Source organism: Schistocerca cancellata, chromosome 7 (genome assembly GCF_023864275.1).
Source record: "Schistocerca cancellata isolate TAMUIC-IGC-003103 chromosome 7, iqSchCanc2.1, whole genome shotgun sequence".
Classification (NCBI taxonomy): Eukaryota; Metazoa; Arthropoda; class Insecta; order Orthoptera; family Acrididae; genus Schistocerca; species Schistocerca cancellata.
In genome coordinates, this window is record NC_064632.1 from 392,192,190 (window position 1) to 392,213,404 (window position 21,215).

At 42.5% G+C, this 21,215-nt stretch overlaps 1 protein-coding gene across 2 annotated transcripts in view; it reads right to left on the reverse strand.

The window, feature by feature from the left end:
- Positions 1–21,215, reverse strand: part of LOC126092355 (uncharacterized) — a 94,105-nt gene that overhangs the window by 13,045 nt on the left and 59,845 nt on the right. The gene's annotated exons all lie outside the window — the stretch shown is intronic.

The following is a 21,215-nucleotide window of genomic DNA, read 5'->3' on the forward strand; positions in this document are numbered from 1 at the left end:
TATTAGCTGCTAATGACTCACCTTGTGCATCACGAGAGCGAAAAAATAAGCATCCGGGAGATGCAGACATCAATCTTCTACGGGGTGTATGTATTACACTTCACAAAATGGGCATCGCCGACATTGAAGAAATGTTCAAAACAAACCATTAGCTTGCACCATGAACAGACAATGAAAAATGGCGCGCCACAGTGTCACAAAGGTTCGTACCATCATTATCGAAAGCGAATACCTTGGGAGTTAGAAGCAGTGCAGGACACTCGGTTAGGTATCCACTCGTAAGGAATGCATATAGAATCATATTGGTGTAACGGGGTGACGAGAACGGATGGAATGTGATGGCATGCAACCGAATGCAAAACAGTCTGTCATGGAGCTTATCGTGGAACAGGCTGTCCGGAAGGGTAACTGCAGATAGCATGATAGTATATTTTATAAGCACGGAAAAAACAACCACTCACAGGCTGAATTTGTCCGGGAGTTTAGGGTGGTATGAATTGCAATGTCACACGCTTTTCAGGAGGGTTAGTTTGCTCTCGATTTTTATACGGAGACCAGGGATAAAGAAAAAGGAAGTTATTTTGACCAGCTGTTGGCCAAAAGCAGTGCTCACACCACCCACACGAGGAAGAGTCGCAACTTCTCACAGCACAATAAATATCTTTCCATCCAATTTACATCGAAATTAAAAATCGGCATAATTGTGTACGAAAGCGTGAAGGCATTGTCGATAGTAGAACTTGGACCAACTCTCTCGGTACCTCTAATTTCCAGGGTTCCTTTCATATGCACTTCCTCTTCAAATCCCGACTGGTCGAAGTTCAGAACAAATTCCTTACTGAACGATGGGATAAGTTTGTATATCTCGTCTACAAATTTTAGTGTCGATTTTGCAGTTTACTGTACATCGTCAAGTTGACACCGTTTGGTTATCTTATGTCTTCCAATTCTGTAGCACTGTTTGAAATTTCGCAATCACCCACCGCTTCCCCTGAAATCATTGTAATCTATGTCGCTCGCAATTTGATTTACGTAACTTAGTAGGTCACTATCATGTGATACTGCATATTCTATCGAGCATCCTTGAATCATGCGAAGACCAATTTTTGTAACAAGTGCGCCTTGTCCTCCCTTGAAAATCCGTAGTTTTTCTTACGCACTAACCTTCATATTGTTGTGGACTTATTCGATATCTGTTCATAATTGCTTTTCTACTATGTTGAGAGTGATGTTCCGTATAGGTAATTATGTTTATTACCCGCTCCTTGGTCAACGAACGTCCTTTACTATGTTTAGCTGTAGGTGGGATTTGTGGCTCCCTGTCCGACAAGGAAGATGAAATACATGGCTTGACATCCGTTTCAATATCACTTTCACTTTCGACGCACGGATCGTAATCATTGTTCTGCTGATGTACATTGTCCGCACAGTCCAGCGTGCGAAACGCCTTGGGTTCCTTTCTGACGAAATGTCAACTTCGGCAACTGTTGAAGAAATAATGCAATCTTTGCTTTGTTTAGCGTTGCCATTGCTCTGCTGTGTATCAACACCACTAGCACTGTAGCAGTGTTGAATCACTCGTCGACTAAGGAATTCAACTAGGCCGCGGTGGTCTAGCGGTTCTGGCGCTGCAGCCAGGAACCGCGGGACTGCTACGGTCGCAGGTTCGAACCCTGCCTCGGGCATGGGTGTGTGTGATGTCCTTAGGTTAGTTAGGTTTAAGTAGTTCTAAGTTCTAGGGGACTTATGACCTAAGATGTTGAGTCCCATAGTGCTCAGAGCCATTTGAACCAATTCAAGTAAGCTCCGTAGCCTCATGATGTTATGATGAATGGATAGCTCCAGTCCCGCCCCATGTTGCCATTACCAGTCAATATTGTGGCTGCGTGGTAGACAATGTGTGTGGCGTCGAATGGTGGCCTTTTACGACCTCGCACTCAAGGGGTTCCTTCTAAGTGTGCGCACACAAATGAAATAGGTCAGCCGTGTCTGGTTGCCAGCATGAGCCAACCTGAAGTCACGCAAAGAATGTCCGTGTGTTATATAACGGGCCCACAGGAAATTTAAGGAGACCTTTGGAAAAAAGAGAACCACTTGCATGAATACCAAAAGCTCAGATGGCAACCCAGTTCTAAGCAAAGAAGGGAAAGCAGAAAGGTGGAAGGAGTATATAGAGCAGAGGTTCCTAAACTGGGGGGCGCGCCCCCCTGGGGGGGGGGGGGGGGGGCATGATGATGATGTAAGGCGGGCGCGGGTGGAATTAGTGGTATAAACCTAATATTTCTTTTTAATATCGATATTTTAATAAAAATGAATGTGCAGGTTTAATGATAGATTATGGTGCTAAATGCAATCGTTTGGCGTTCCACTTCCCGCAATCCTATCTCAATAACCTATCCTAGAACATACAGCTTTTGAAGATCACGTTTAGAATGTCACACACAGAAACTCTCAAAATTACGAAGGCCATATGAGATAATTCTAATATATCAGATTTGTAAACAACTTACTTCTGACAATTGGAAAACAGAAAAGTCAGCTGTTAACTATTCCGTACATTTGTACACATGAACTGAACGTAATTATGTTATAACTTTTAGCCGTAGTAGGCTGTGTTCATCAGAGTAATAATCACTTATACTTCGTAACTGCAAAAATGCCGTTTTATTACCCTGTCAACCCACAGATCCCCAAGTTATGCGATTACAGTGACTTTAATAGATGAACAGGCGGGTTCGTAATTTGGACGGCAGGGTTATGCCCTCTGTCACCAGAAAAATTGCGAAACTAGTACAAGCGTTCGTTCTGAGCAGAGTACTTCATACAGAAGTACGCTGGCTCTCAAAAGGAAATATGCTAGGAAGATTATTTGAAATGGAAGATGCAGTGATGCAGTTTTTGGAAAATAACAAACAAACTGAATTGTATGTGGAATTTAAAAAGCCCGGTGTTCATGTTGCATTGGCTTATCTGTCAGATATTTTCAAATCTTTAAACACATTCAATTTGAAATTACAAGGTGGAGAGTCAAACATAATTTTTCATCGGGATGCCATCAAAGCATTTACTGATAAGTTGCAACTACGGAAACGTAAAATTTTAGCCTGCAATTATTCCTGCTTTCCCAGATTGTTTGGAATCCTGGAAGAAGCCCGATTTCAAAACGATTTTAAGGATACTGATACTAAGAGTAAAATATCAAACCATTTGCAGCACCTCACTGATGAATTCGAACGATACTTCCCTAACAGTTGTGATGATAAAATTTATTATAGGTTAGCGACGGATCCATTTCACGTTGACGTGGATGTGTTGCCAGACTGACTACAAGAGGAAGTCTTAGAAATTAAAAATGATTCTGCAGCGACGTATGACTTTGAGAAGATGGATAAACCTTTATTTTGGGTGAAATATCTCACGGTGTATCCCAGCACAGCAGAACAAGCACCGAAACTGTATTTACCATTTTCAAGCACTTATTTGTGCGAAAGAGCATTTTCAGCGATAGTGGCGATAAAAAATAGGCTTAGAAGCAAACTCAGTATTGCCAATGATTTACGTTGCGCAGTTTCTACTATTCAGCCAAGAATTCAAAATCTTGTAAAAACTGTGCAAGCTCATCCTTCACATTGATTTATTTGTTTGTTTCTTGCCATGTGTGTGTGGAAATAATATTTTTATAATAAATACGTCACATTATAAGAGAACTTGTTATTTTCCTCCTAACTATCCTTACATGTAGGTAATACTGTAAAATTATAAAAACTATTTCGAAGAAACAATATAAAATAAACATAGTGAATCAGATTTAAATATAAATACTGCGTGTGATCCTTATGGATTCTCATGTTGCGTGTGGTATGTTATTTCAACTAATAATAGTATTTCTTCTGGATGAAGACACAGCTAAAGAGTATCCTAGATATGGCAAGCGAAGAGTAGTCCTAAAATCGTATACGGGTGAAGAAATGGTATGCAGCAAGGGAAATTAATCAAGGTAAGGAAGTTGCTTTATTCATATTTTTTAAAAGTTCTGTGTAGTCTGCACGATTATTGCGTAAAACTTATTTTATATTTTTTGTCTGGTTCTGGAAACTGGGCCTTTGTCGCCGTTCGGTAGCTGTCGTCGTTGACATACACTCCTGGAAATGGAAAAAAGAACACATTGACACCGGTGTGTCAAACCCACCATACTTGCTCCGGACACTGCGAGAGGGCTGTACAAGCAATGATCACACGCACGGCACAGCGGACACACCAGGAACGGCGGTGTTGGCCGTCGAATGGCGCTAGCTGCGCAGCATTTGTGCACCGCCGCCGTCAGTGTCAGCCAGTTTACCGTGGCATACGGAGCTCCATCGCAGTCTTTAACACTGGTAGCATGCCGCGACAGCGTGGACGTGAACCGTATGTGCAGTTGACGAACTTTGAGCGAGGGCGTATAGTGGGCATGCGGGAGGCCGGGTGGACGTACCGCCGAATTACTGAACACGTGGGGCGTGAGGTCTCCACAGTACATCGATGTTGTCGCCAGTGGTCGGCGGAAGGTGCACGTGCCCGTCGACCTGGGACCGGACCGCAGCGACGCACGGATGCACGCCAAGACCGTAGGATTCTACGCAGTGCCGTAGGGGACCGCACCGCCACTTCCCAGCAAATTAGGGACACTGTTGCTCCTGGGGTATCGGCGAGGACCATTCGCAACCGTCTCCATGAAGCTGGGCTACGGTCCCGCACACCGTTAGGCCGTCTTCCGCTCACGCCCCAACATCGTGCAGCCCGCCTTCAGTGGTGTCGCGACAGGCGTGAATGGAGGGACGAATGGAGACGTGTCGTCTTCAGCGATGAGAGTCGCTTCTGCCTTGGTGCCAATGATGGTCGTATGCGTGTTTGGCGCCGTGCAGGTGAGCGCCACAATCAGGACTGCATACGACCGAGGCACACAGGGCCAACACCCGGCATCATGGTGTGGGGAGCGATCTCCTACACTGGCCGTACACCACTGGTGATCGTCGAGGGGACACTGAATAGTGCACGGTACATCCAAACCGTCATCGAACCCATCGTTCTACCATTCCTAGACCGGCAAGGGAACTTGCTGTTCCAACAGGACAATGCACGTCCGCATGTATCCCGTGCCACCCAACGTGCTCTAGAAGGTGTAAGTCAACTATCCTGGCCAGCAAGATCTCCGGATCTGTCCCCCATTGAGCATGTTTGGGACTGGATGAAGCGTCGTCTCACGCGGTCTGCACGTCCAGCACGAACGCTGGTCCAACTGAGGCGCCAGGTGGAAATGGCATGGCAAGCCGTTCCACAGGACTACATCCAGCATCTCTACGATCGTCTCCATGGGAGAATAGCAGCCTGCATTGCTGCGAAAGGTGGATATACACTGTACTAGTGCCGACATTGTGCATGCTCTGTTGCCTGTGTCTATGTGCCTGTGGTTCTGTCAGTGTGATCATGTGATGTATCTGACCCCAGAAATGTGTCAATAAAGTTTCCCCTTCCTGGGACAATGAATTCACGGTGTTCTTATTTCAATTTCCAGGAGTGTAAATGCCAACCTATGAGCAATGACAATGCGGAGCGCTGTAGGCGTACAAATCAGTGATGTTCGTTAACACCGTGACTGAGTGACTATTTTTGATAATGAGTGAAAGTAATAAGCTACACTCAACTTAAAATAATAGCCCGCATCCACTAATCTGCAAAGGTCGCAAATATTTTTCCTTGTTTACCAATGACTTTCTTTACTTTCGGAGTGGCTTATAATCACAAGACTAGACTGATGACGTAATAACTGCGACTCGATACATTAACAGCCCACCATGTTACATGACGTCACCATCACAAATTTTTCAATAGTTTCTTGATAATTAATAAAAATCTCTATATTTTTTTAGGGGGGGGGGGCATGGAAGTTTTCTTTTTGGCAGAAGGGGGGCGTACTAACAAAAGTTTGGAACATCTGATATGGAGGGTCTATACAGGGGCGATGTTCTTGAGGACATTATTATCGAAATGGAAAAGGATGTAGATGAAGATGAAATGGAAGGTATGATACTGCGTGAAGAGTTTGACAGAGCACTGAAAGACCTAAGTCGAAACAAGGCCCCAGGAGTAGACAACATTCCATTAGAAATACTGACAGCCTTGGGAGAGCCAGTCCTGACAAAACTCTACCATCTTGTGAGCAAGATGTATGAAACAGGCGAAATACCCTCAGACTACAAGAAGAATATAATAATTCCAATCCCAAAGAAAGCAGGTGTTGACAGATGTGAAAATTGCCGAACAATCAGTTTAATAAGTCACAGCTGCAAAATACTAACACGAATTCTTTACAGACGAATGGAAAAACTAATAGAAGCCGACCTCGGGGAAGATCAGTTTGGATTCCGTAGAAATATTGGAACACGTGAGGCAATACTAACCTTACGACTTATCTTAGAAGTAAGATTAAGGAAAGGCAAACCTACGTTTCTAGCATTTGTAGACTTAGAGAAAGCTTTTGACAATGTTGACTGGAATACACTCTTTCAAACTCAAAAGGTGGCAGGGGTAAAATACAGGAGCGCAAGGCTATTTACAGTTTGTATAGAAACCAGATGGCAGTTGTAAGAGTCGAGGGGTATGAAAGGGAAGCAGTGGTTGGGAAGGGAGTAAGACAGGGTTGTAGCCTCTCCCCGATGTTATTCAATCTGTATATTGAGCAAGCAGTAAAAGAAACAAATGAAAAATTCGGAGTAGGTATTAAAATCCATGGAGAAGAAATAAAAACTTTGAGGTTCGCCGATGACATTGTAATTCTGTCAGAGACGGCAAATGACTTGGAAGAGCAGTTGAACGGAATGGATGGTGTCTTGAAGGGAGGATATAAGATGAACATCAACAAAAGCAAAACGAGGATAATGGAATGTAGTCGAGTTAAGTCGGGTGATGCTGAGTGAATTAGATTAGGAAATGAGACATTTAAAGTAGTAAAGGAGTTTTGCTATTTGGGGAGCAAAATAACTGATGATGGTCGAAGTAGAGAGGATATAAAATGTAGACTGGCAAAGACAAGGAAAGCGTTTCTGAAGAAGAGAAATTTGTTAACATCGAGTATAGATTTAAGTGTCAGGAAGTCATTTCTGAAAGTATTTGTATGGAGTGTAGCCATGTATGGAAGTGAAACATGGACGGTAAATAGTTTGGACAAGAAGAGAATAGAAGCTTTCGAAATGTGGCGCTACAGAAGAATGCTGAAGATTAGATGGGTAGATCACATAACTAATGAGGAAGTATTGAATAGGATTGGGGAGAAGAGAAGTTTGTGGCACAACTTGACCAGAAGAAGGGATCGGTTGGTAGGACATGTTCTGGGCATCAAGGGATCACCAGTTTAGTATTGGAGGGCAGCGTGGAGAGTAAAAATCGTAGAGGGAGACCAAGAGATGAATACACTAAGCAGATTCAGAAAGATGTAGGTTGCAGTAGGTACTGGGAGATGAAGAAGCTTGCACAGGATAGAGTAGCATGGAGAGCTGCATCAAACCAGTCTCAGGACTGAAGACCATAACAACAACAGCTAGAATCTCCCTTATCTGCCACGATACACACTGTATTTGGAAAGTTGCTGTCCAATACTACTGCGTAGCATTTAACTGCTTGGTTCAGCTGATGAAAGCACTTGAATGTAGTGATATTATATGGTCACTTTTTTTAAAAAAAATTACAGCGTTTTCCATCTTGAATGTGATGAGTATTTAGATGTTGACTTTGTTTTTAAATTACAGCTCTTTCATCTGAGGAAAATAACTTTCTTGTTGAACTTGTTTTTCGGCAAGCGGATAAATACACAGATTTAGTGCAGAAGGCATTTGCTGAAAAATTCCCGGTTGCACCTCATAGCAATGCAGTTAATCGATTTTCTGAGAAATTTCGAGCCAGGATAAGTGTTAGATGCCGAATGGTACACAAAACCAACCAAACTAAACGAAAAGAAGTAGATGTAAATTTATGACTATAAGCAGCAGACCCCATTAAAATCATTGCGTATGTTAAAAGCCGCGCATAAAGCAGTTAGTGAAACAATGAAATTGTTCCCGTACAAAATAACAACACAGCAAGAGCTGAAAGATTCGGAGCATGAAAAGTGAATCTGTTAAGTACTGCAAATGCATTGTATCTTTTCTGATGAGGTCTGACGATGATTTTTGGTTTGTGGGGTGCTCAACTGCGCGGTCATCAGCACCCGTACAAGTCTCAATTGTTTCTCTGTCCAATTTTTTCACAGTACTCTCTAGCCACTGCCCCGGGCAGAGAAAATCTCCAAACCGGCCGGGAATCGAACCCGGGACCCTGTGATCCAGAGGCTGCAACGCTAGCCAATAGACCAGGAGCTATGGACTTGGTGAGATCTGGTTCCACCTCTCTGGTCATGCTAACACACAAAATATATGATTATGGTCAACGGAGAACCCCTGTGTTGTGCTTGAAATGCCATTGGATAGTCAGAAAACTGAAGTGTTGGTAGCACCACAAGACGGCGCATTACTGGGCCTTCATTAAAAAAAAAAAAAAAAAAAAAAAAAAAAAAAAAAAAAAACAAACCGTGAAATGTGAATGTCATTGTTTAATGAACAACCATTTCACTGACCAATTAAAGGAAGACAAAATCAAATACTCATGCAATCAACAAGTTGTCGCTTCTGTAAACACAGTTAATAGTACTAAGCATCAACTGGAAGTGTTTCTGGCAAATGTGGCCCCTTCGCTCGTTGGATCTTACTCCATCAAACCTTTTTTCTTTGGGGAACGCAAAATGTTTAGCGTATCACAATCGCCCACGCACGCTTTGTGAATTAAAGCTGAAATAGCAACATACTTGAGAAGCATATCACAATCAGATCTACAGAAAGTGTTTTCTAATAAAATTAAAAAACTTCATGCTTGTATAACAGCCCATGGGTATCGTTTCGGACGTAAGCTGTAATTGCACAGCAACTTTCTGAACACCCTGTAGAAATATCCACAGATTTTTCAAAGAAATGCTTAATGGTCATAGATACTTGGCGAGAAGAGAAACTTTTGTTGGTTAGTAACAACATCAGTGAAGAAATAACATCTTTATTTTTATACTCACGATGCACTTTTTCATAAATTTTCGATTTGTTTAATTTTCAGTTACTAGGTTAACAAATAACTCCGTTTCAAACTTCGTTAGCATATTACTGAAATGAAAGAAACAAAATTTAACATGGCAACATTTAAATGCAGGCGTTTCTCAAAACTCGGCATCGATGACCCTTCTCTGAATGACAAAGAAGCTGATCTGTCACGCGGATGTAAACCGCCATTTCTGTTGCAACCTCGGAGGACTCCAATAACCTCAATCTCTTTTCAATAATGACCTACCAAATGATGCTCTTATTATCCTTCAATGACCTAAGAAATACGGAAAATATTCAAAGGATGTTCGTACTGTCTCTCTGTTCTTATCCTTGTATTGTGGCGCTTTAAGGTGGAGGTTGGTTTGCTACACACTATTTGTTTTCTTGAGGTTGGAGGCACATCTAGATCTCCTCCCAAGTAGCTAAATTCATTACGTTGGCTACATTTCATAAGCATCGGTGTATAATACAAAGGAACAAAAAATGAAGTCATGAGACTTATTTCCCATTGTCATCTATTCGAATTTGGTGAGGTGGGTTAACTACTAAACATGCAGTATAGCTCCGCACAGGGCTGTTGCGGGTGAATATAAGGGATTTTGCCTGTTCCGCCCCTCCCACAATCTCCCACACATAGTGTCAAGTTATACTCTGCATACAGTAATTTCGAAATATCACAGTAACTGCGACTAGTATGAAAAAAATACTGTCCACCATGAAGCTGGAATTAGAGGCTGTTACTGCGGGATAACTTTCTCTCTCTTTTTACCAAATAGTTTCTTTAATGTCTTTGAGATAACGTTGCATAGCAGCTAGCGTGCACACATTACTTTCAACTCGTTCTGGTACTGCTGCACCACGACTGGTGGGTTAGGACCGATGACCTCGTAGTTTAGTCCCTTCGCCCTTCTTTTAAACCAACCAACCAACCAACCAACCAACTGGTGAGTTATCTAGCGTTCTCTGTGTCCACCTATAGGTGTCTACACTTGTTTGCACATTGAGTCAGAATGCAGACTACTAGCTTTCATTCTGTTCTCGATTAAGAAGGGCTTGGGTAGGGCGACTGATGAGAATGACTGAACTGATAGAAATCAAATGCCTTGGACCAGTACTGACTCTTTTCCAGTTGCTACCAACTTTAGTTAACAGACAATATATAATACACCATTTATTAGCTGCACCTGGGTGTGAATCTTATTCGCTATTGTAGAAAGTAGGACTGCTTTCAGCATTAGGCTGATAGGGTAGTTCGATCAGTCTTGAGAAGATGATCTGGTCATCGTGAAGTTGTCCTAAATGATTCGTGACCAGTCCTGCTGGCGAAGCCGCTCCAAACGATACACTGCAGCTCCAGAGAAACTGGTACAGGCATAAGTACTCAAATACAGAGATGTGTAAATACGCAGAATACGGCGCTGGCGTCGGTAACGCCTATATAAGAAAACTAGTGTTTGGCGCAGTTGTTTGATCGGTTACTGCTGCTACAATGGCAGGTTATTAACATTTAAGTAAATTTGAACGTGGCGTTATGGTCGGCGCCCGAGCGATGGGACACAGCATCTCTTGGGTACTAATGAAGTGCCGATTTTCCCTTACGACCTTTTTCACGGGTGTACCGTGAATATCAGGAATCCGGGAAAACAAGAAATCTCCGACATCGCTGTCGCCAGAAAAAGATCCTGCAAGAACGGGATCAACGACGACTGAAGAGAATCGTTCAATGGGTCAGATGTGCAACCCTTCCGCAAATTGCTTCAGATTTCAATGCTGGGTCATGAACAAGTGTCAACATGTGAACCATTCACTGAAACATCATAGACATGGGCTTTCAGAGCCAAATTCCCCGTCTATACCCTTCATGACTGCACGACACAAAGTTTTACGCCTCGCCTGTGTCCGTCAATACCGACATTGGACTGTTGATGACTGGAAACATGTTGCCCAGTCGGACGAGTCTCGTTTCAAATTGTATCGACCGGATGGAGACAACCCCATGAATCCATGGAGCCTGAATGTCAGCAGTGGACTGTTCAAGCCTGTGGAGGCTCTGTAATTATGTGGGGACTGTGAACGTGGAGTGATATGGGACCCCTGATACGTCTAGATACGAATCTGACAGCTGACTCGTACTTAAGCATCCTGTATCCTCACCTGCATCCATCCATGGGCATTGCGCATACCGAAGGACTTCGGCAATTCCAGCAGGACAATGCGACACCTCACACATCCACAATTGCTACAGAGTGGCTCGTGGAACACTCCTCTGAGTTTAAAGCCTTTCGTTGGCACCAAACTCCACTGACATGATCATCATTGAGCAAACTGGGATGCCTCGCGACATGCTGTTCCGAAGGGATCTCCACCCGCTCGTACTCTTATGGATTTATTGACAGTCCTGCAAGATTCATAGTTCAAATGGCTCTGAGCACTATGGGACTCAACTGCTGCGGTCATAAGTCCCCTAGAACTTAGAACTACTTAAACCTAACTAACCTAAGGACATCACACACATCCATGCCCCAGGCAGGATTCGAACCTGCGACCGTAGCAGTCGTGCGGTTCCAGACTGTAGCGCCTTTAACCGCTCGGCCACTCCGGCCGGCTAGATTAATAGTGTCAGTTCCCTCCTGCACTACTTCAGATATTAGTCGAGTCCATGCCACGTCGTGTTGCGGCACGTCTGTGTTCTCGCCGAGGCCCCATACGATATTTGGCAGGTGTTCCAGTTTCTTCGGCTCTTCATTGCATATTCTAATTTTAAATAATGACTTTAAAGAATATTAATTCTCAGGAAGCAGTTCTAATCCACATTTAAATTATAGCAATATCTTTTTTTTCATATTGGGTGATGTTTTTTGAGCAGATAGTAACTACTCTTACGGCTGCTTTGAAATGCCAATTATCCCCATCTAGCACGGGTCTGAGGATATGGCTTCTTCATAACACAGCTCATGAGCTTCTGGAAGGCTCAGCTACGAGTCGCGCAAACCCCCATACGATTTTCAAGTTCATGAAATTGTTACAAACCATTACCTAACAGATGCTGCGTTATGATAGAGTGCATTGTCACGATGCTACAAATAACAGTGGTCTCCGAAATGCTTCTCTACTGTGTGTAGTAGACAGTACTGTAAAATATATTCATATCCTTCGCTACTCACCCTTTTCTTAAGCGGACCTCATCAAAACCTTGAAAAACACCCTCGTATCGTAACACCACCACCTACGTTCCTCACTATTGGAACTACACACGATAGCAGGTAAAGTTGCGGAGGCGTTCGCCAAACCGAAACCTTTCACCGAACAGCCACAGGGAACAGCGTGGTTCCTCATCACAAATCACTCATTACCTGTCACCTACTACCTCGTGTGTCGCTCTTTACATTCCTCAAACAGACTACAGAGACATGTGCCTTATGAGGTGCGGATAGATCATTGTACCCCAATCTTTTTAACTCATTACGTACACTTCTCGTAATACACCACTGGCCATTAAAATTGCTACACCAAGAATAAATGCAGATGATAAACGGGTATTCATTGGACAAATACATTATACTAGAACTGACATGTGATCACAATTTCACGCAATTTGGGTGCACAGATCCTGAGAAATCAGTACCCAGAACAACCACATATGGCCGTAATAACGGCCTTGATACGCCTGGGCATTGAGTCATACAGAGCTTGGATGGCGTGTACAGGTACAGCTGCCTAAGCAGCTTCAACACGATACCACAGTTCATCAAGAGTAGTGACTGGCGTATTGTGACGAGCCAGTTGCTCAGCCACCATTGACCAGACGTTTTCAATTGGTCAGAGATCTGGAGAATGTGCTGGCCAGGGCAGCAGTCGAACATTTTCTGTCTCCAGAAATACTCGAACAAGACCTGCAACATGCGGTCGTGCATTATCCTGCTGAAATGTAGGGTTTCGAAGGGATCGAATGAAGGGTAGAGCCACGGGTCGTAACACATCTGAAATGTAACGTCCACTGTTCAAAGCGTCGACAATGCGAACAAGAGGTGACTGAAATGTTTAACCAATGGCACCCCATACCATCACGCCGGGTGATACGCCAGTATGGCGATGAAGAATACATGCTTCCAATGTGCGTTCACCGCAATGTCGTCAAACACGGATGCGACCATCATGATGCTGTAAACAGAACCTGGATTCATCCGAAAAAAAATGACGTTTTGCCATTCGTGCACCCAGGTTCGTCGTTGAGTACACCATCGCAGGCGCTGCTGTCTGTGACGCAGCGTTAAGGGTATCTGCAGCCATGGTCTCCGAGCTGATAGTCCATGCTGCTGCAAACGTCGTCGAACTGTGCATGCAGATGGTTGATGTCTTGCAAACGTCCCCATCTGTTGATTTAGGGATCGAGACGTGGCTACACGATGCGTTACAGCCATGCGGATAAGACGCCTGTTTTCTCGACTGCTAGTGATACGAGGCCGTTGGGATCCAGCACGGCGTGCCGTATTACCCTCCTGAACCCACCGATTCTATGTTCTGCTGACAGTCATTGGATCTCGACCAACGCGAGCAGCAATGTCGCGATACGATAAACCGCAATCGCGATAGGCTACAATCCGACCTTTATCAAAGTCGGAAACGTGATGGTACGCATTTCTCCTCCTTACAAGAGGCATCACAACAACGTTTCACCAGGCAACGCCGGTCAACTGCTGTTTGTGTATGAGAAATCGATTGGAAACTTTCCTCATGTCAGCACGTTGTAGGTGTCGATACCGGCTCCAACCTTGTGTGAATGCTCTGAAAAGCTAACCATTTGCATATCACAGCATCTTCTTCCTGTCGGTTAAATTTCGCGTCTATAGCACGTCATCTTCGTGGTGTAGCAATTTTAATGGCCAGTAGTGTACTTTATAACTTGCGAGTAATTGATTCCACAGATTTTATTTGATTTTTTACAACTGTCTTCTGCAATACTCGACGGTCCGTGTCCGTGAGTACATGAGGTCTCCTTGGTCATGGTTCAGCTGCTTCCTTCGAATCTCCACTTCACAGTCACATCACCCACCGCCTGACTTGGGCAGCTCCAGAAGGGTTGAAATATCTGTGATGGATTTGTTACATCCCGTGACTAGTACACGTTCGAAGTATAGTGTACTTAGAGTTTTTCTGTTGAGATTATCGGTGGACAGTCGCTAGGAGCCAGCAGGAAAAGGTGCATGAATTGTGACATTTCCCTGCCGAGTGATCGGATCTCGCAAAAATCAGTTAGACAGTTGGGTAATAGCATTAAAATTCAGGATGAAAGTATTTCATTGATTAGATGCGATAGTTTTGATTCAGACTGATTTAATAGTTCAGCAAAGCAGAGCATTAACATGGGTCCGCCAACAAATGTTACCGACGAAATATGCGGACAAATACAGCTCACCACCAGCACTAATACTGAATAGAATTTGGTAGCTGTCGCGGTTGTAACTTCGCACGTCGCCACAGAAGCTCCGAGGAGGGACGGAAGAACGTTACAGACAATATGGTTAATGGGTCTAAAATGTAGATAAAATGATTTCAAATTCTTTTAGTTCTACAGATTTTTATTTCTATGAACTAGTTTTCGGATTATTAGACCATCTTCAGATAACTAGTGGCTGTTGTTTACAAGGAGCTTGTGTTCTTACGAACCAAACATTCTGGACTAAGATACAATGCACTCACATACGATCATTAGTTGTGGTATTGTCTTTGGAATTGTCAAACGGGTCTTTCGACTTTTTGTTCTGTAAAACTGTTCTGTGACATAATAAATCACATTTTACGTTAAAGAACAATTTTACAGAACAAAAATTCAAAAGACTTGTTTGACAATTCCAAAGACAGTACCACCACTACAGATCGTATTTAAGTGCATAGTATCTTAGTCCAAAATGTTTGGTTCGTAAGAACACAAGCACCTTGTAAACAATAGCCAGTAGTTATCTGAGGATAGCCTAATAAGCCGAAAACTAGTTCATACAAAAAAATCTGTAGAACAAAAAAAACCACCTAAGTGTTATTCAGCCCTCAATATGGAACTGTTCTATCAAGAAGCGACGGAAGAATCCATCAATAAGATATCAAATTGAATTGCGTACAACATGTCGGCGATTTCTAATTAAGCTTATTATTTCTTTCTGCTTTCGTAGACGCAAATGCAGTAAACACGGGACTGTCTACCAGTTGAAATTAGCAACGACCACGTATTAATTAATACTGGTCGATGTCTACCGATTCAGTTACTCCCATCAGCCATCTCGCCAAAGTAGGTGAAATTCTTAATTACTCGTATTTAATTTGCAAAAAAAACAAAGCGCGTATTACAAAACTACAACTTTTGAAAATTGAACAATGAGAAAGAATAGCCCACATAAATACGAACTCAGTGGACGTGTAGAACGTTTTGCGAGATATACACAATTTAGATACGGTGTCTTCGTAAGCTTTAACAGCAGCCACTCTTTTATGACCACAGAAGGTCATCGTTACGGGGAAGGTCAGGTAGCGAAGTGATGACAAGTGAAGAGCAAGAGGGACTAAAAGCGTGACACAGTCAGTTTTTGGTCAAAAATGAGCTTTCCGATGCACAGTGGTGAGTACGTTCTACTGACAGGCTGAAAAGTTAATCAGACATGTCAGGAGTCTTACGACTTGCAAGTCTTTGTGTATTGTTGCATAGAAGCCTTGAGGCAGCCCAAAGGTTAAAAGAAATGGGTTATCACCCAGTCTGCGAAAGAAAACAATTTAATCCCGACTCTTAACGAAATGTTATTGTTTGTAAGAAAACAGTCTCAATCGCGTTTGATTGTAAAACTTTTCTATGTGCCATTTTACTCTTATTTGTAATGGATCCGTCTTACTAAATTAAGTTCCACTTGAGGCGGGCATCGCTTAGCCTTTATATTTGCTATACCTCTGCTGTTTACTCAGTAGACCTCTGCTGAAAATTTAACAGATATCATTTGGTATCACCCCGACATCGACGTCCTACATCGACATCTACATGGTTGCTCTGCAATTCACACTTAAGTTCCTGGCATAAGATTCATCGAACCATTTTCATACTACTTCTCTACATTTTCATACTACTTCTCTACAACCCCAATCTCAAATGGCGCGTGAAAAAAAGGAACACGTAAATCTTTCCGTTCGAGATCTGATTTCTCTCATTTTTTTATGAAGATCATTTCTCCCTACGTACGTGGGTGTCAACAAAATATTTTCGCATTCGGAAGAGAAAGTTGGTGATTGAAATTTCGTAAATAGATCTCGCCGCAAAGAAAGCCCCCTCCGTTTTCAGTGACTGCCACCCTAACTCGCGTATCATATCAGTGACACTCTCACCCTTGTTGCGCGATAACACGAAACGAGCTGCCCTTCCTTGCACTTTTTCGATGTCCTCCATCAATCCTACCTGGTAAGGACCCCATACCGAGCAGCAGTATTCCAGTAGAGGACGGACAAGTGTAATGAAGGCTGTCTGTTTAGTGGGTTTGTCGCATCTTCTAAGTGTTCTGCCAACAAAGTTAAATCTTTGTTTCACCTACCCCACAGTATTATATATCTGGCTTTCCAATTTAAGTTGCTCGTAATTGTAATTCATAGTTATTTAGTCGAACTGACAGCCCTTAGATTTGTGCGATTTACAATATACCCAAAATTTATCGGATTTCTTTTAGTACCCATGTGGATGACCCCCCACTTTTCTTTGTTTAGTGCAAATTGCCACTTTTCGCACAATACAGAAATTCTCTCTAGATCATTTTGCAATTGGAATTAATCGTCTCATGATTTTACTAGGCGGTAAATTACAGCGTCATCTGCAAACAATCTAAGGGGGCTACTCATATTATCACCTATATCATTTATGTAAATCAGGAACAGCAGAGGGCCTATGACACTACCTAGAGGAACGTCAGATATCATTCTGTTCTAATCGATGATTTACCGTCTATCACTACGAGCTGTGACCTCTCTGAGAGGAAATCACGAATCCAGTCACACAACCGAGACTATACTCCATATGCACGCAATTTTATTAATAGTCGCTTGTGAGGAACGGTATCTAAAGCCTTCTGGAAGTCTAGGAATATGGAATCGATCTGAGATCCCTTGTCGACAGCATTCATTACTACATAGGAATAAAGAGCTAGCTGTGTTAACAAGAATGATATTTTCTGAATCCGTGCTAGTTACGCATCAGTAAGTTATTTTCTTCAAAGTGATTCATAATGTTCGAGTACAATATATGCTCCAAAATCCTACTGAAAATTGAGGTCAGTGATATGGGTGGGCACAATAAATTCCCTATTAGCGTCCTGGATGGGGTATGGCCATTTTTTTCTTCATTCAAAATTATTAATATATACAGGCATAGTTTTAATTGGGTATAAGACACCGTAATTCACAAACAAAATCGGTATCACATTTGTCCAACTGGTGACATTCTACACTTCATACGAAAATAAGCTAATCAAAATATTTTGGATTACTATTTACTAGGAGTCTTAAAAAACCGAAGTAATCATAATATATTTTCTTTTCCCAAGATTTTATTGAATGGCTTCCGCCTCCGTTTCTTTTACTCTTTCTTTACACCCTAAAGAACACCCTGGACCAGTTTTTCTGCCTTTAAGCAATTTTTTCGGGTGCTGTTTTCCAATTACGCTGAAATTCGAGAGCTACGTTTTTCTCATGCCTCCTTTGATAATAGTTTTTCTTTATTCTTCCATTCGGAGCAGCTGTCTCATAGTAAGTTGATTTTTTAAGTTCTCCATCTTTTTAATCTCTTTAAGATGCACTTGGTTTCAGTCCTCTTTTTGCTTTTCTTCTAATTTGAGTTTTTTGTTCCTTTCACATTCTTCCTTATAAGCAATAAAAATATGCATGAGCTTGTTGTTCGAACATCTAATGAGCTTTGAGTCAATGGGCAAAAAAAGGAAATAGGAGTATTTTCCCTAAGCATCCCTCATATAACCACTATTTAATAATCTTTTGGTCACTGCTGCCTTGTCTTTTCCTAATGCGTGCTTAGAAGTTGAATATATCCTCTCTGTGCCCGCATTTCCATTGTACAATGGAAGAAAGGCCTTAAGGGGGATACATATAGAATAAAAAAGAAATATCATGTCATAGCAGCCTCTGCTGATTGTCCTTTCTTTCTACTATAAAAACCTGAAACTTTTCAGTGGTGCACTTGATAAGCATAACTTTTTGCATCTCGTTTCCAAGCAGCGATGTAATGTTATTGGGCGTTCTCCAGAGACCACAATTTGCCACGTTATTCCAGTCTAATAAGTTCTTTGGTTACTTGCTTGCCGACAATTAGCTGTTCAAGAGAACGCACATTATCCCACGTAAGGCGTTCATTATGAAGAACATCAGGAAACTATCAATTCTTCTCAAAGCAGAATCCTTCAAAATACGAACCTAAAAGGTTTTAAGTGTGTTTTCTATTTCTGTCAACTTGTAAATCAAAGGTGTTTGGCTTTGAAAGCGTTGTGTGAACTGGACGGCTAGGCAGATGAAATTGTGAACTTCGGTTTTCATTGAAGTCTTTTTTTCTTTTACTTCTTCTTCTTCTTCTTCTTCTTCTTCGTCTTCTTCTTCTTTAAGAATTCATAACGGCTTTGTAGGATTTGGACAGAACAGTAGCAGAATTCTTTTTTAGAGGTATATGCTTAAGAAAATAAAATTGAATACCATCCCACAGTTTCAAAATCCTGTTGGCTGAAGATCCCAAAGTAAGCCACCTTGAGGTTTTGTGCCTCAAAAACGTGTGACGCGGAATGTTAAGCTGAGACCGAATTTCTTGATTCTTCCCACCGAACAAGTCAACCGTGAAAATAATGGTAAATATCGTCTAGAAATACAGACACTTCTTCACCTACGCACTCCACAACGTTTACATTGGTATTACATATTGTATGAATGTTGCAAGTTGCAATATTTGTAAGTTATCTGCATATGGTTTCCTGTGTGTCACTGTCTAGAAGACTAAACACAGTTTTATTGTGGGTCCACCTGATCCCAACATAAATCGTTTATTTAGCAATAAGTTGGATTCAGAAAATGCTTCAAATTAGTTTACAAGGAGATTTGCCGATAAAGAAAGCTTTTAAGTGACGCGTTATTATGCAACACTTACTCACTGATCAAAGAGTAATCGTAGTTCGTCATTCTTTTTTTGTCTTTGACATTGGTGGCTCCATTAGAGCTCAGCGTGTAATATGAGGACCATGCTTCTTCTAATACATGTTCCGAAAAATAAGGTGCCAGTCCATCATATAATAGGTACGTTGTTTTCTTGGACAAAAATGGAAAAACCTTCAAGAACACTATAGGGGAACATCATATTAAAAACTTTACAAATATGATTTGAAGAATCCATAGAGTAATTTGAAACAATTAATTTCACTGTCTGAATCATTTCGGCGGAGGTGGAACTACCCTTGGTACTTAAAATCCTTACTGTTGGCTCCAAGCTGTTGCCCATGCAACTACTGAAAACGCTGCTGCCCCTCTTCAGGAACCACACGTTTGTCTGGCCTCTCAACAGATACCCCTCAGTTGTGGTTGCACCTACGGTACGGCTATCTTTATCGCTGAGGCACGCAAGCCTCCCCACCAACGGCAAGGTCCATGCTCATGGGAGGAGATAAAAAATAGCGGATAAATTCGGAAGGGGGATGCAAAACGTCTATTCGTGGAGGGTAACTAAACTGTGATGGCGCCAAGTCATGTCATATGCCTTACGTTGGTTACGGACGACCACGACAAGGGGCCGACTATTAGTAAAAGCGTGTCAGATTTCTGTTTCCAATCTTAGTAAATGATCACTTATCGTCCTTCCTGGATGACGCACTGATACTGGGACAAAAGGCCTCGAGATTCGAGTACCCGACATGATTGGAAGCTAACCATTCTCTCGAGCAGTTTACAAAGTTCATTCATCAGACTAATTGTGAGTTAGCTGTTGAGAGACACTGGGTTCCTCCTAGGCTTAAGGACGGGGATAAATATACTGCCCGCTATTGTGATGGGAAGGCACACGTGGGCGAAATGCGGTTGAAGACGTAAATGTTGCCACTGGGTAAAGTCCAAGTGCTGGATCATCTGGTTGTGGATGAAATCTGGGCCCGGGGTGTTCCGTGTGAAGAAATAAGGGACTGCAAGAATTCCCATTCAGTGATGGGTTCATTATAGCGTTCAGCTGGGTGGGGGTTGAAATAGAGGGGGGTCTGTTCAGTTCTGCGTTTTTATCAGAGAAAGGTAGCAGGAGAAAAGGACACCGATTATGTAACAAAGTGTGTAACGAGGTGTTCTGCAAGGACCAGTGCTTCAGTGCACAGAGTACCCTGGACAGTTGATTGTCGCTGGCGGCCCAGAAGGCTACGTAGCTTGGACCAAACCTGCGGTGAAGAGCCATACATACCCAGGGAGGAAACACAGCGCTCCCAGCATTCCTTTATACTATGCTTAAAAGCGAGGAGGATGGTCTGTGAAAGGTGTCGGTTAAATCAAATGGCTCTAAGCATTATGAGACATAACGTCTGAGGTCATCAGTCCCCTACACTTGGAACTACTTAAACCTAACTAACCTAAGGACATCACGCACATCCACGCCCGAGGCAGGATTCGAACCTGCGACCGTAGCAGCAGCGCGGTTCCGGACTGAAGAGCCTAGAACTGCTCGGCCACAGCGGCCGGCCCCTTATTGTTGGCACGCGTGCCGAACACGAAGGCTGTGTCTGATCTGGAAGTTCTAAATGTGCCTGATGTGGTCCACATTTAATTTCAACTTTACACTTATGTCTTGTTGAAAGTGAGCGGTATAAAACTGCCTGAGAACCTTTTAATTCAAAATTAATTAAGCAAAAATACACTATGCAAAATAATTTACTTTCAGTAACGTCCCTCCTCCCCCATGGAAAGAACTTTAGTTTTTAAATTATCTGTCTTTTCAAAACCAGTCACTACGGAATTTGCATTTTCTCGTCTCGAAAAGTTTATTTTCAGAATTGCATAGTGCCACAG